The following is a 12,249-nucleotide window of genomic DNA, read 5'->3' as shown; positions in this document are numbered from 1 at the left end:
ATTGGGGAGAACTTGAGCCTGAGACCTCACCTGGTGTCGGTGTTGTGGCATTGTTTCAGAGCTGGAGGCCCTGGTTGTCGATGCTAAGTCCTTTTGCCCCGCCAGTTGATCCCTATCATGTCACCCTATTTTACGACCGTGAGAATAATGAGGTGTATCAGGATACATTTAGAGAAAAGTTATAGGGAAATTTCTGGATGATTACATCACCGTGTTTGTGTGTTGGGCCTGAAGGTGTGGCTGCGCAGGTCGACTTTGCTGAACAGAATGAGTGGCATGAGAGACTGTAAAGGAAATGTTGTTATTTCTGGGTCTCGCGAGCTATAGTAGATATTTTATTCCCACATATTCAGAAAAGACTATGCCCCTACGTGCAATGGTAAATGAACAGGGAATGCGTGATTTGGCAGCTCGGTTAACATGGACAACTGAGGGAGAGAAAGCGTTCATTGCTCTTAAACAGGCACTCACTACAGCTGCACATTTGGCAGTTCCAGATTATAAGGATACTTTCTTTTTGGATGTTTCTGAAGGAGAACATACAGTAAATGGTGTTCTCTTTCAGAAAAAAGGGGGTGAAAGGAAAGTATTAATGTATGCAAGGATAATACAGTGTAAGGCATGTAGCAGGGGTAGCAAAACTTTTACAAAAACAGCACATTTAGTTACGCTCTGACAGTTCTTACAACACATAGTGTGGTATCACTGGTCAGCTCAGCAGCATTTACCATGACCTCACTTAGGCAGACCAGGATGGACAAGATTTTAACGGCATCACACATAACATACACACATGAAGGGATCAATATGGCAGATGGTATAGGAGAGGGTGAACCACACAGATGTGAGAAGAAAGTGAAGAAAGATGAAAAAATCAGAGTAGACCTCAAGGCGGAGCTGTTAAAGGATCCAGATGAAATATTAATCACAGATAGCTGTTGTTTCAGAAACCCACAGGAGGGGCTGAAAGCTGCCTAGGCAATAGTTAGAAAATGGAAGTGGAAACAGGAAAGATAACAGGTAAAGAGTCAGCACGACTTGCAGAATTGAGGGCAGTTATTAGAGCATTAGAAATATCAAAGGGAAAGAGAGTGACCATCAATACAGATTCAGCGTATGTAGTGCGAGCGATTCACTTAGAACTTTGTCAACTTGAACTTTGGTTGCGGGCAGGTTTTAACACAGCATCAGGCTCTCTTAAAAAAAAATGAGGCAGATATGAGGTAATTGGCACAGGCACTCATGGAACCAGCAGAGGTCGCAGTCGTAAAGTGCAAAGGTCACAGCAAAGAGAACTCTCTGGAGGGAAGAGGTAATGAGGCTGCAGATCAGGCAGCAAAGAAGGCTGCAGGTTATAAACCAAGTTACAATTTGTTGATGGCAGAGAAAACAGTTCATGAAATTCTTCCAAGATACGATAGGGAAAGACTTGGTTGTGATCAAGAAGAAGCTTCTCCACATGAAAAAACAGTTTGGAAGGAAAAGGGGGGCTGTGAAAGTTGAAGGAATTTGGCGGGGCCCAGACGGCAGACCTGTTCTCCCGCCCGGTCTGGTAGATGCCGTTCTGGAAGAGGCCCACGGCCTGACACACTGCGGGAAACCATGAATGATGCAGAGAATGTTCAATATGCACACAATTTAATGTAAAATCAACAATTCGACCACATGAGGGCAAGTTTCCATGGCAGGGCAAGGAAAATTATAGATTTCACCGATATGATAGACCGAGTCAATGGGTTCCGATACCTCTTGGTGGCAGTGGATGCATACACTGTCTGCCCAGAGGCGGTTCCCGTAGAAGTAGAAGATGCAAAAAGTTTTATAGTTATTAAATTTTTGATTAATCTGACACACGGTTTCCCCAAACAAATTAGGTCTGATAATAGAACTCATTTTAAGAAGAAAGATTTTCAAGAAGTAAAGAAGGTGTTAGGCAAAGGTAGAAAGAATGAATCAAACTGAAGAGCAAAATTGGCAAGATATGTGCTCACAGGGGAATGAAATGGACACAGGCGCTTCCAATTGCCTTGATGTCAGTAAGAAGCTCTGTTAGCTCCCGGACAGGATTCACTCCCTTTGAGCTCAAGCGGGGTGTTCCCTTTCTGGGACCAGGAGCAGAAAATCCATAGGCCAGCCCAGCACTTGTATGAAATATAAATTGTTCAACTAAAAACAACTCTCTCAGTTTTCTCCCAACAGGCAACTTCAGTAACCACATCCAGTAAGGATCCAGGAACTCAACACACAGCTGAGTGGGTTCTTCTGAGAGTCATCAAGTGAAAGTGGTCAGAGCACAGGTGGACTGGTCCCTTTGAAGTTGTAGAGTGAACATTACATGTTAACCCTAACATCCTAACATACTAACACTCTAACACATTAACCCTAACTCTGGTATCACTGGAATCAATGTACCCCAGCAGGTAATTCAGAGAGAACGCTTGGACAGATCCAGGAACATCCAAAGAGGATGGCACCATGATTAAACTTATATTATTCTTGATTACATCAAAGGGAGCGGTCAATGAATTGTTAGTATTGGCCTAGCATAGGCTAGGCCAAAAGGGGGATTGAAGAGAATTGTCTTTATTTTATTAGCATGTGTTGTACCATATGTTTCTGTTTTCTGTTATAAGCACTTTAGAAGTTAGGAATAGTAGAATGTTTAATCAGTGGAATAAAGATAAGCAGTCAGTTGACCCTTCCTTGACATGAATGTTGTTTAGACAGTTGGAGCCAGGAGGAGACAGTCAGAAGGAAAGTGGTAGACCCCCATCGTAAAACGTGACAGAATAGTTTACTGGTGTTGATAAGTTCCTCGGCGGGAATGACCTCTGACCTGGCTATCTGGGAAGATAATGGAGAAGAAGGACTGCACCAACACCAAATGAGGCGGGAAGAAGAAGATGAGGTCATCCAAGAAGAAGGACTGGATTGGACTGAATTAGCATCAATAATTTACATATATTGTTCTATAAAAGACTGGGCCAAGGGATAGTTAGGCGGTCAGACTTCATGCCCTGACAATTTACTTTGTTGTTGCTAGGGTTATGAACTGGCCCGGAGCTCTGTAATATTTGTATCTTGAATTGATTCTGTTTGCTAAATACATTTGTTTGCTAAATACATCTGTTTGCTAAATACATCTGTTTGCTAAAAATTTTGAAATTGACATTTGTTTACTTGAAGTCTTCATTTAAAGAACACACGGATTGGCAGTGACACACGAGAGGTACTGCAATCCAACACCAGCCAGTGTTGAACATTTCTGGATGAATTGTTGTGTTTTTTAATTTATGGACGCTGCAATGGAGATAAAGAATTGAAGGAATGACCACTGGAGGGGGTATTGCTACCTGACATGATCCACTCGCTTGATTTAAACGCCGATGTCCGGCCCCAAAAATCTCTACTTACACGACCTTCCTGCAGTTCCTCACAGCTGGAATCAGGCGACGTCGTCCCTCCACTGAGGTGTTGTACAGCTGCAGGTTCAGCTCATCCAGAACCTCCTCTGACATCTGCAGCAGGTAGGCCAGAGCTGAACAGTGGATCTCTGACAGTCTCCTCTCTGATTTCTTCTCTGACTTCAGGAACTCTTGGATCTCCTGATGGACTGACTGATCCTTCATCTCCATCAGACAGTGGAAGATGTTGATGCTTCTGTCTGGGGAGATTCCATCACTGTTCAGCTCCTTCAGGTTGTTGAGGACCTTCTGGATGGTTTCTGGGTGGTTCTCCATCTGATCCAACAGTCCACCCAAGATCCTCTGATTGGACTCCAGAGAGAGACCATGAAGGAAGCGAACAAACAAGTCCAGGTGGCCATTTTCACTTTTGAGAGATTTCATTAGTGCTCTCCTGAGGAAGTCATCAAGAGATGTGGCTGGTTCAGAATATTCTAGGAACTGATTTATAACCACTGTGTCTTTCCTGGTGTAACGGTGGAACATGTAGACGGCAGCCAGAAACTCCTGAACGCTCAGATGAACAAAGCAGTAGACTGATTTCTGGAAGATCACACTCTCTCTTTTGAAGATCTCTGTACAAACTCCTGAGTACACCAACACCTCAGAGACGTCCAGTCCACATCGCTCCAGGTCTTCTGAGTAGAACATGATGTTTCCTTTCTCCAGGTGTTCAAACGCCAGCCGACCCAACTTCAGAAGGAGTTCTTTATCAGCCTCAGTCAGTTCCTCTGGTCTCTGCTTTCCTCCATACTTCTGCTTCTTCCTCTTTATCTGAACCCTCAGGAAGTGTGAGTAGAGGTCAGTCAGGGTTTTGGGCAGCTCTCCTCTCTGGTCTCTGGTCATCATGTCCTCCAGAACTATAGCAGTGATCCAGCAGAAAACTGGGATCAGACACATGATGTGGAGGCTCCTGGAGGCCTTGATGTGTGAGATGATTCTCTTGGACAGATCTTCATCACTGAACCTCCTCCTGAAGTACTCCTCCTTCTGGGAGTCAGTGAAGCCTCGTACTTCTGTGATCCTGTCAACACACGAGGGAGGAATCTGATGGGCTGCTGCAGGTCTGGAGGTGATCCAGATGAGAGCTGAGGGAAGCAGGTTCCCCTGGATGAGGTTCACCAGGAGCACGCCAACGGACGATACTTGTGTGACATCAGAGATGAGCTGATGCTTGTTGAAACCCAGTGAAAATCTGCTTTCATCCAGGCCATCAAAGATGAACAGAAGTTTCCAGACAGTCAGATCTTCTGCTCTGATCTTCTGTAATGTTGGATGGAAAACATGAAGCAGTGAGAGAAGACTGTGCTGCTCATCTCTGATCAAGTTCAGCTCCCTCCATGAGAGCGGAAGCACCAGACTGATGTCTTGGTTCTCCAAACCTTCTGCCCAGTCCAGACTGAACTTCTGCACTGAGAAGGTTTTTCCAACGCCGGCGACACCGTTGGTCAGAACCACTCTGATGTGTCTCTGTTGCTCAGATAAGACTTTGAAGATGTCCTGGCACTTGATTGGAGTGTCCTGGATGTTCTTCTGGGAGGTTCTCTCAAGCTGTCTCACCTCATGTTGTGTGTCCACCTCCTCACTTTGTCCCTCAGTGATGTAGAGCTCAGTGTAGATCTTGTTCAGCAGGGTTCCACTTCCTGATTCATTAGTTCCTTCAGTCACATGTTCACATCTTCTCTTCAGACTCATCTTATGACCTTCGATCACCTCCTGTAGATCACTTCCTGAACATAAGTAAACCAATGATTTCCATCTATAATAAATCATCAACACAACTCCAAATTCATGACATCACAAATTAAATCTCATATTGAACAGTTTTACTTTGTTTGGGCTTCATTTCAGCATCTCCAGATCTGCTTCCAGATTGTGAACAAGAGGACTCTCCTGGTGGAGCTGACTGGTCCCAGTTTGATAGGATGTGCTCCCCCCTCTCACTATGAAACACATCTCTATTAGTCCTTTGATTTATAGGATGAAAGAGCCTGATCAAGACTCAATATTGTTCCAGCATTTATGTCTGAATTCATCTTTCAGTTTAAACCTGATTCTTGTTTCTAATCAACAATATTCTCATTAAGTCTGTAACTATATGACTGTCTGAGGTTTAAGTGTTAAACATCTCCAATAATAAACTCACAACCTGCTGCTGTTAATGTGACTAACAGCTGCCACACAAACACATCATCACGCTTTAGTTTTCTTACATTTGGCCTGAACTTCTGAAGGTTATTAGTCCACGTTTGGAGTGGTCACTCTTCAGGGACACACAGCTGGGCACTGTGGACTCTGCTCTGTCCTCGTCCATCCTGAGGAAACATCAGAAATAGTGATGAGACTGTGATGAAGGTAAATAATCTGTAGAGGTTGGAGTTAAATAATCCCAATTCACTGCATTTTTATCAAACAGGAACATTTCTAATCCATTCTGGATAACAACTGAATCAATAAATCAATGATGTCTCTGTATCATTTTCATGTTTTCAGAGTTTAAGCTGCTTTTTTTAACTGTTCCCTGCAGTGAGAAAAGAACTGGCACCATTTCCAGCCCCTCATCCTGCAGCACTGAATGTGCTCTAAAGTTCTTTCCAGAGCAAACGTCTCTGCACTTGCAGCAACATGTTGTAGTCATGGATCCGTGAGGAGAACCGGATACAGGAAACGCCCCCACTTTGATCCCAAAACCCAACTGGTGGCCAACGGTGGTCCGGCAACGACGGGGACGCTGGTCCATCGGGCCCACAACACTGGTTTTCCACAGGCCAACATGGTGAAAGGACTGTCTTCAGCTCAGCCACTAAATTATCTGGTGCTACATAAACATACTAGTCAGGACTTTTCAACTTCCCTCCTTTGTTCCCCTCTTCAATTATTTCTATAATCCAAGTCCTCAAAGATCACTGCTCTATTTAAAATAGATGAAAGAAATGACACCCACTCCTGCATTTCTTTCACAGTGGTTCCACAACATAGAACAATAAACCACTGTGAGAAAACGTGCAACATGAACCCAAAATCCTGTTGGTGTCCTGTGATCCTGTGTGGATTTATTTAATTATTTTTAAAGTTTATTGTCTTAAATAATACCAAAATATCCAGCTGTAACCTGGACTGTTGAACAACTCTAATAACTTTATGAGCTTTTCACCTGTCACAAAAATGTTGCTCTTCCTGCTTCGTCTGAACAGAATACTTTCACTTTCATTTTTAAAACCTAATCACAGCTTTATGGCCTATATATTACTGCCATTAAAGCATTCTGGGAGGGTTTAAAGTTCTTTTAGGATCAGTAGCAAAGAGCAGAAAAATAAACTAAACTTCACTTAGAAAGACTATTCAACTATAACTAAAGCCAGACTATAAGAATGTTAAATAAGCCCTATTCATTTATAATGTATAACGATGTTTTGTGCTAAAACTAAATATGAAGTCTCATTGATTCAAATCTTGATTTTATCTCCAATCACAACTGTCAATTCTTTTCAATAATGCTCTTCGTTTCCACTCACCTTGTCGGTCTTCAGTCTTCCTGCTTAGTCTGAAAGGAATACTTTTAAAAACTGGTTTGTTGAGTTCCCAGTTTCTGGGAACGTTGTTGCTGGTGTCTACCTGCAGGGGGCGGGGAGGAGCCGCTCATCAGCCACAGCTGGCCCCGCAGACACACGCACCTGCGGTCTCTCTTCAATCTCCCGTTAGATTTAAGGACAGAACTCCCGTCTGCCAGCGGCGGAGTGTTTTCATCGCCAAACCCTGACTTCTGTGGCTTGACTATTTTTGAGAGTTTTCCTAGCGGACTTGTTTTGGACTCTCTCGAGGTCTCTCCGCCTCTCTGTGAACGCGGACCGAACTGTTCTTGTTCACTTTAAAATAAAGACGCTTTTCGGACACCATTCTCCACCATTATTCAACCTGGTTCAATAAATAAGATTTATGATGCTTGACAGATTTGAAAGACTTGTAAAAGCAGCATATTTCTGCAGCCCTGGAGTCCAGGAGGAGCAGCAGAGGTCAGAATGTGTCGGAGCGCGTTTAACTATTGGCTGCAGTTCCACGCGTGTCCACCAGGTGGCGGTAAAGCACCACATGATATTTCTCCTTTTTGGAACTTCTTCAGCTGCGTTGAGCTTTAAATCTTCACCTGTCGCTCCCTTTAAGCTCTAAACTTTGCGGTTCTGTGTGTAGTTTGTTGGTTTAAATATTTTTGATGAATTCTGATGAGTGAAACTGTCAATGACCAATAGAAAGTTCGTCCATTATTCTACTGCGTCACACATTTTCATTATTTATTGTCATTTTTGGGTCTAAACTGGACCAGTTCTGTGAGCTGTTTTGCTTTTTCTGTGGACCAGATGTTCCAGGCAGGTTCCATCATCGGACACAGACGGAGACAGGTCACGTGACAACAGTCAGCCTTTAGTTCTTTATTACAGGAGGATCTGGTTTATATACAGACACGTATCTGCAAAATACTAAAAAGTATCTGAACCCAAAGTACTAAAAAGTCTACATCCACGCACACGCGTGTATTAAGTGTTTATACACACGTGTGCGTGTACGTGCACACTGTATATTCATCTAATAACTGTTAGTTAGCTGCCGGGGGCTGAGCAGGCTTCATAAATCTGAAGCTCTGAGATCCTTTAAAGATCTCCTGGAATCAGCAGATGGGGGTTTGATCAAAAACTGTAAGAATCAGTCAAGCTATCAAATCTTGACTCAGTCCAAGCGTGAACCAGTCCATCCAGAGCTGATTATGGCTCAGCCAGGAGGAAAGCACGGCCTGGGGGGGTTCATATGGAGCAGGCACACTCTGGCTCTATTGCTACTGAAAACAGCCCTTCAGCACAGCAGCCTGGAATACAGTTCTGGAGAACACCTGTTCCCAACAGAACCTGTTTAAAACGGGACCAGTAAAGATGCCCAGCGTGACCACGACCACGGGGAGAGAGGGGGGGGGGGGGGGGGGGCAGAGACAGGCGGTAACGCCGCTGCCCACCGATTCACCTGGAAACAACAAAAACCCCAGCAGCTTGGACCCAATATGGCAGCGTGTTCCTCAGAAACGCTCCTCAAACTCTCCCCACAGCTTCATTGCTAAACAGGATTTGGGTTTTTTGTCCGTGCTAAATGGAAAGTGTTTGTCCTTTGGTGGTCCAACAGGACCACGATTTGGATGGATGGATGATTTGATGTTATTGAGAATAAAAACAGCTGAAAATGGAAGCAGAGATGTTTCAGAGCACCAGAGTTCAGAAAGAGTTTCTAATCAAACACTGCCTGTTGGGAATGATGAATGGATGCATTTTTATTTAATTTAGACGAATTTAGACTAATTTTAACATCCTTTATGCCAGTTCCATAGAGCGTGCGCGCACACACACACTAGCAAAGATGATATCCAAACAGCCAAATAAATGGGAGTCAAAAGAAATCATTTAAAGCTCATATGTCAGAGTCAAGGTCGAGGGTTTTCTATGGCCCCCGCGATGATATTGATTTATTATTAGAACCGGCCCGCAGGTCGCAGATGTTTTACACAGGCCAATACTACATTTCCCACAATGCAACGGTGACAGTCTGAGCGGGAGGCGGCTTCATTTAATTATTTATCAGTAGTCATTAGCATAACAGCAAAAGCTAACTTTCAGATACCCCTAAAATGGCAAAAGGGAAGGTGGACACTGAGAACCGGGGGTTCAAACAAGGTGGGAGTGGGAGCACATGTTCACGGAGGCAGCTGGGAAACCTGGGTGTCTTCTGAGTGGAGAAAGGGTGGCGGTAATGAAAGAATATCATCTGAGACGCCATCATGAAGCTAAACACAGCCGATCTGTCTCTGAGCTTTGTCCTCCACACGCTTTTTGGTGGCCTCCAGCTCCCTCTGGAAAAACTCTGACGCGGCAAATTGTTCAAAGGGCATTCTGGGGTCAGAGAGTCCCTCAGCAGCATCAGTCTGATGCACCTTCCTTGAGCAGTAGAAGTCGCGAACAGGACCCTGCTGATAGAAAAAGTGGATGGAAGATCCACCCGTCCCATACGGAGACTTGGGCTGTCCACAGGCCAGACAGGGTTTCGTCTGTCTCATCTTCTGCTCTGGTCGCTGCTGCTGCTGCTCCATCTCTAGAATTCTCTGCACAATTTTTTCAATGGAATCCTGCGTCAGAGGCGTGGGCAGGGCGGCTGTGAGGAGTGACAACAGCCGTCTCCATGGTGACTACAGGAACGCTGGTTGTTTTGCTCCCCTCTGTCAAGGAGTACCACAGCTGTTGAGTCTCCAGGAGCTTCTCTGGGCTGGTGTTCAGAGAAGAACTGGTGTTCAACAGCTTTGCCAGATGCTTCACATAGCGGGATATGTGAAACCTGGTTGTGGGGCGGAGCAAGCTGTTCGGATCGGCCGCAGACCGATGGACCGTGTCTGCGTAGTCTGGATCCACAAGCCTCAGGATGTCCTTGTCCCCATGATGATACTGCAGCAAACTATCAATAGCGTCTTTCATGGGAAGAGTCCAGCGTGTGTGGTCCAAGACAAACACTCCACCACCAGTCTTCATGGGTCCAGTGCGGGCGCTCCTCGGCGAGGACTTCAGCGGCAGGGGCAAAGCTCCAGAGACGTCTGGAACACAAACAAAGCAATAATGCATCCTTAGTAACTCATATTATCGCGATATGGGCTATTGAGAAAACACATTAATATCCATCCCTTAATAACAGAAAGTGTAATATTTAACACATCAAAAGATTGAGATACACTGACCACAACCTAACTAAATCTATTTATTTTCAATCATTCGAAGGCCTTAATTCCAACATGCGGCTCTGAAAAACCCGATTATCGTTGACCCGCCCACTGATCTTTCAGGATCCTGGTCGTCCTCTGCTGGAATCTCCTTTACACGTCCAGCAGCAGAGAGATGGAAGCTGACAGGTGGCGCAGGGGGAAGCGACGGCACAGCAGTCGCTGTTGCCCAGCTGGAGGAAGGTGTTGCGCCAGGAGCATCGTCTGGAGCGGGAGGGGGCACAAGAGCCGAAGGCCGATCCCTCTTCTGCATTTTGTGTTTGTCCCAGTCCAGAGGGAGCGGAGGGCAGCCCGGTTCTCTGGACTCCAGCCCAAACCTTTCTCCAGTGTCTCTGTCAGAGAGGTGAACGCAGGGCACTTGTCTTGTCCCGTCACTGCCATGGAAGCAGAGTTCAACTCCCACATTGAGGCAGGGTCAAAGACAGCAGGGAGGACGGCGCCGGGCTTCTTCATGTCTACCGGTCGCTGAAAGTTCCACCGCACAACGCCGGTCATGGCCTGGGCCTGGAACAGTTCAGGGGAGACCTGCGTACCCGTGACCCACTGGGCCTGCTGGAAATGGTAGCCCTCCTGCTGAGATGTACCACGGACAGGGATCCAGACGGGGACTTTGGCACCTTCGCCCGCTACGTGGTTTAGCTGAAGGGTCCCTCCGTCCCTGTCCATTATCCCCTCAGACAGTTCTGGGTCACTGAGGCAACCACGGAGGATGTGAACCCTCTGAACGTGCCACGTCTTCAGCATGGGTAGGGTTAGGGTTAGCATGGAGCATTTTTCAGTTTGAATGACGGCAAACAAAGAAGATGGCTGATCTCACCTGTCCATCCAGTGGTAGCCGGCCTTTCCCACCCCAGCGTGGCTGTACCTCTGGGCCATTCCTTGCTACATCGGATGCAGGGACCTTTCTGTCTCAGCCTGAACCATCACCCAGGACACAATGAGCCAGTTCTCATTCATCACTGCGAAACTGGACATGGCTCCAGATGCCAGTGTCACCTTCCTCGCCATCTTCCTCGTGTGGTCCCACCTGAAAACCTGCCCCAACGTGCCCTGGAGGAGCTTGGTCAGAGACGGCTGTTGACGCTTGAACTCATCCAGCAGGCAGTCAGTCAGGTAGAATCCGGACACAGACACCCCACCCCAACCTTCTTGGTCCTCGTATGGCCCGAAAGCACGTGGCCGATCTTCCATCCTCACGTACTGGCCGATGGTTCTCTGTCCGTACGCCCCAGCCTCGGCCTCCCTGACGTTCTGTATGGCGTGCAGATATGCCAGGTGAGCTCATTCACCTGGTTCGCCATATCGGTCGGTGACTTGCCAGAACGCCGCAGTTCATCCATTACCGACTTGCACACAGCCTTCTTGTAAGTCAGGTTATGCACTGGTCAGGACCCAGGCCACAACCCAAGTTGTTGAAGCTCCGTCCTCATCCACAGCTTTTGATGTTGTGAGCAGATCCACTTGCTCATGTCGTGGTCAGGGACAGGCATGGGAACAGGAGCTATGGGAACTAGGATAAAGTAAAGAAGACAGTTGAACAACATAAAGTTATCATTACTGAAGAGACAATTTCAGTGCCCCCGCCCTCACATGATATAAACACACGATACCAGGAAACAAACACGCGCCTCGGACACTTGGTTTCATTCCAGAGCTCACACCTCAGATTTTTTCCATGTCAGTGACAAAGAATCGTGTCAATTTGAATTACCCCGGGACACTTTATTATTGTTCAACACCCCACGGAATGGGGGAAATGTACATGGTTTAACATCCCACTCTTTTGGTCTTGGGTAGAGTCCGTCAAAGGAGGCACTCTGCCGTCAGAGGTCTGTGCCGTGCAAGAGTCAGGTCCTGAAAACAAGTGCAGACTTGCTATTAAGAAATTACAGTCACTTCACCTGATGACAACATGGAAAGAACAGTCAGCTGGACATTACAGAGACATCAGGTTGTTCATCAGCCCTAAATAAAAAGAAAAGG

The 12,249-nt window shown here is 46.0% G+C and overlaps 1 long non-coding RNA gene across 1 annotated transcript; it reads right to left on the bottom strand.

The window, feature by feature from the left end:
* Positions 1-5,347: 5,347 nt before the first annotated feature.
* On the bottom strand, positions 5,348-7,039 carry LOC115248539 (uncharacterized). The gene is made up of 3 exons (XR_003887369.1): positions 6,980-7,039; positions 5,678-5,779; positions 5,348-5,407 (listed from the first exon to the last, which is right to left on the bottom strand). It is a non-coding gene; the product is annotated as an uncharacterized lncRNA (long non-coding RNA).
* Between the last annotated feature and the right edge of the window lie 5,210 nt (positions 7,040-12,249).

This window comes from Takifugu rubripes, unplaced genomic scaffold (assembly GCF_901000725.2).
Source record: "Takifugu rubripes unplaced genomic scaffold, fTakRub1.2, whole genome shotgun sequence".
In the NCBI taxonomy this organism is placed as follows: Eukaryota; Metazoa; Chordata; class Actinopteri; order Tetraodontiformes; family Tetraodontidae; genus Takifugu; species Takifugu rubripes.
This window is presented reverse-complemented; position numbering and strand designations above follow the sequence as displayed.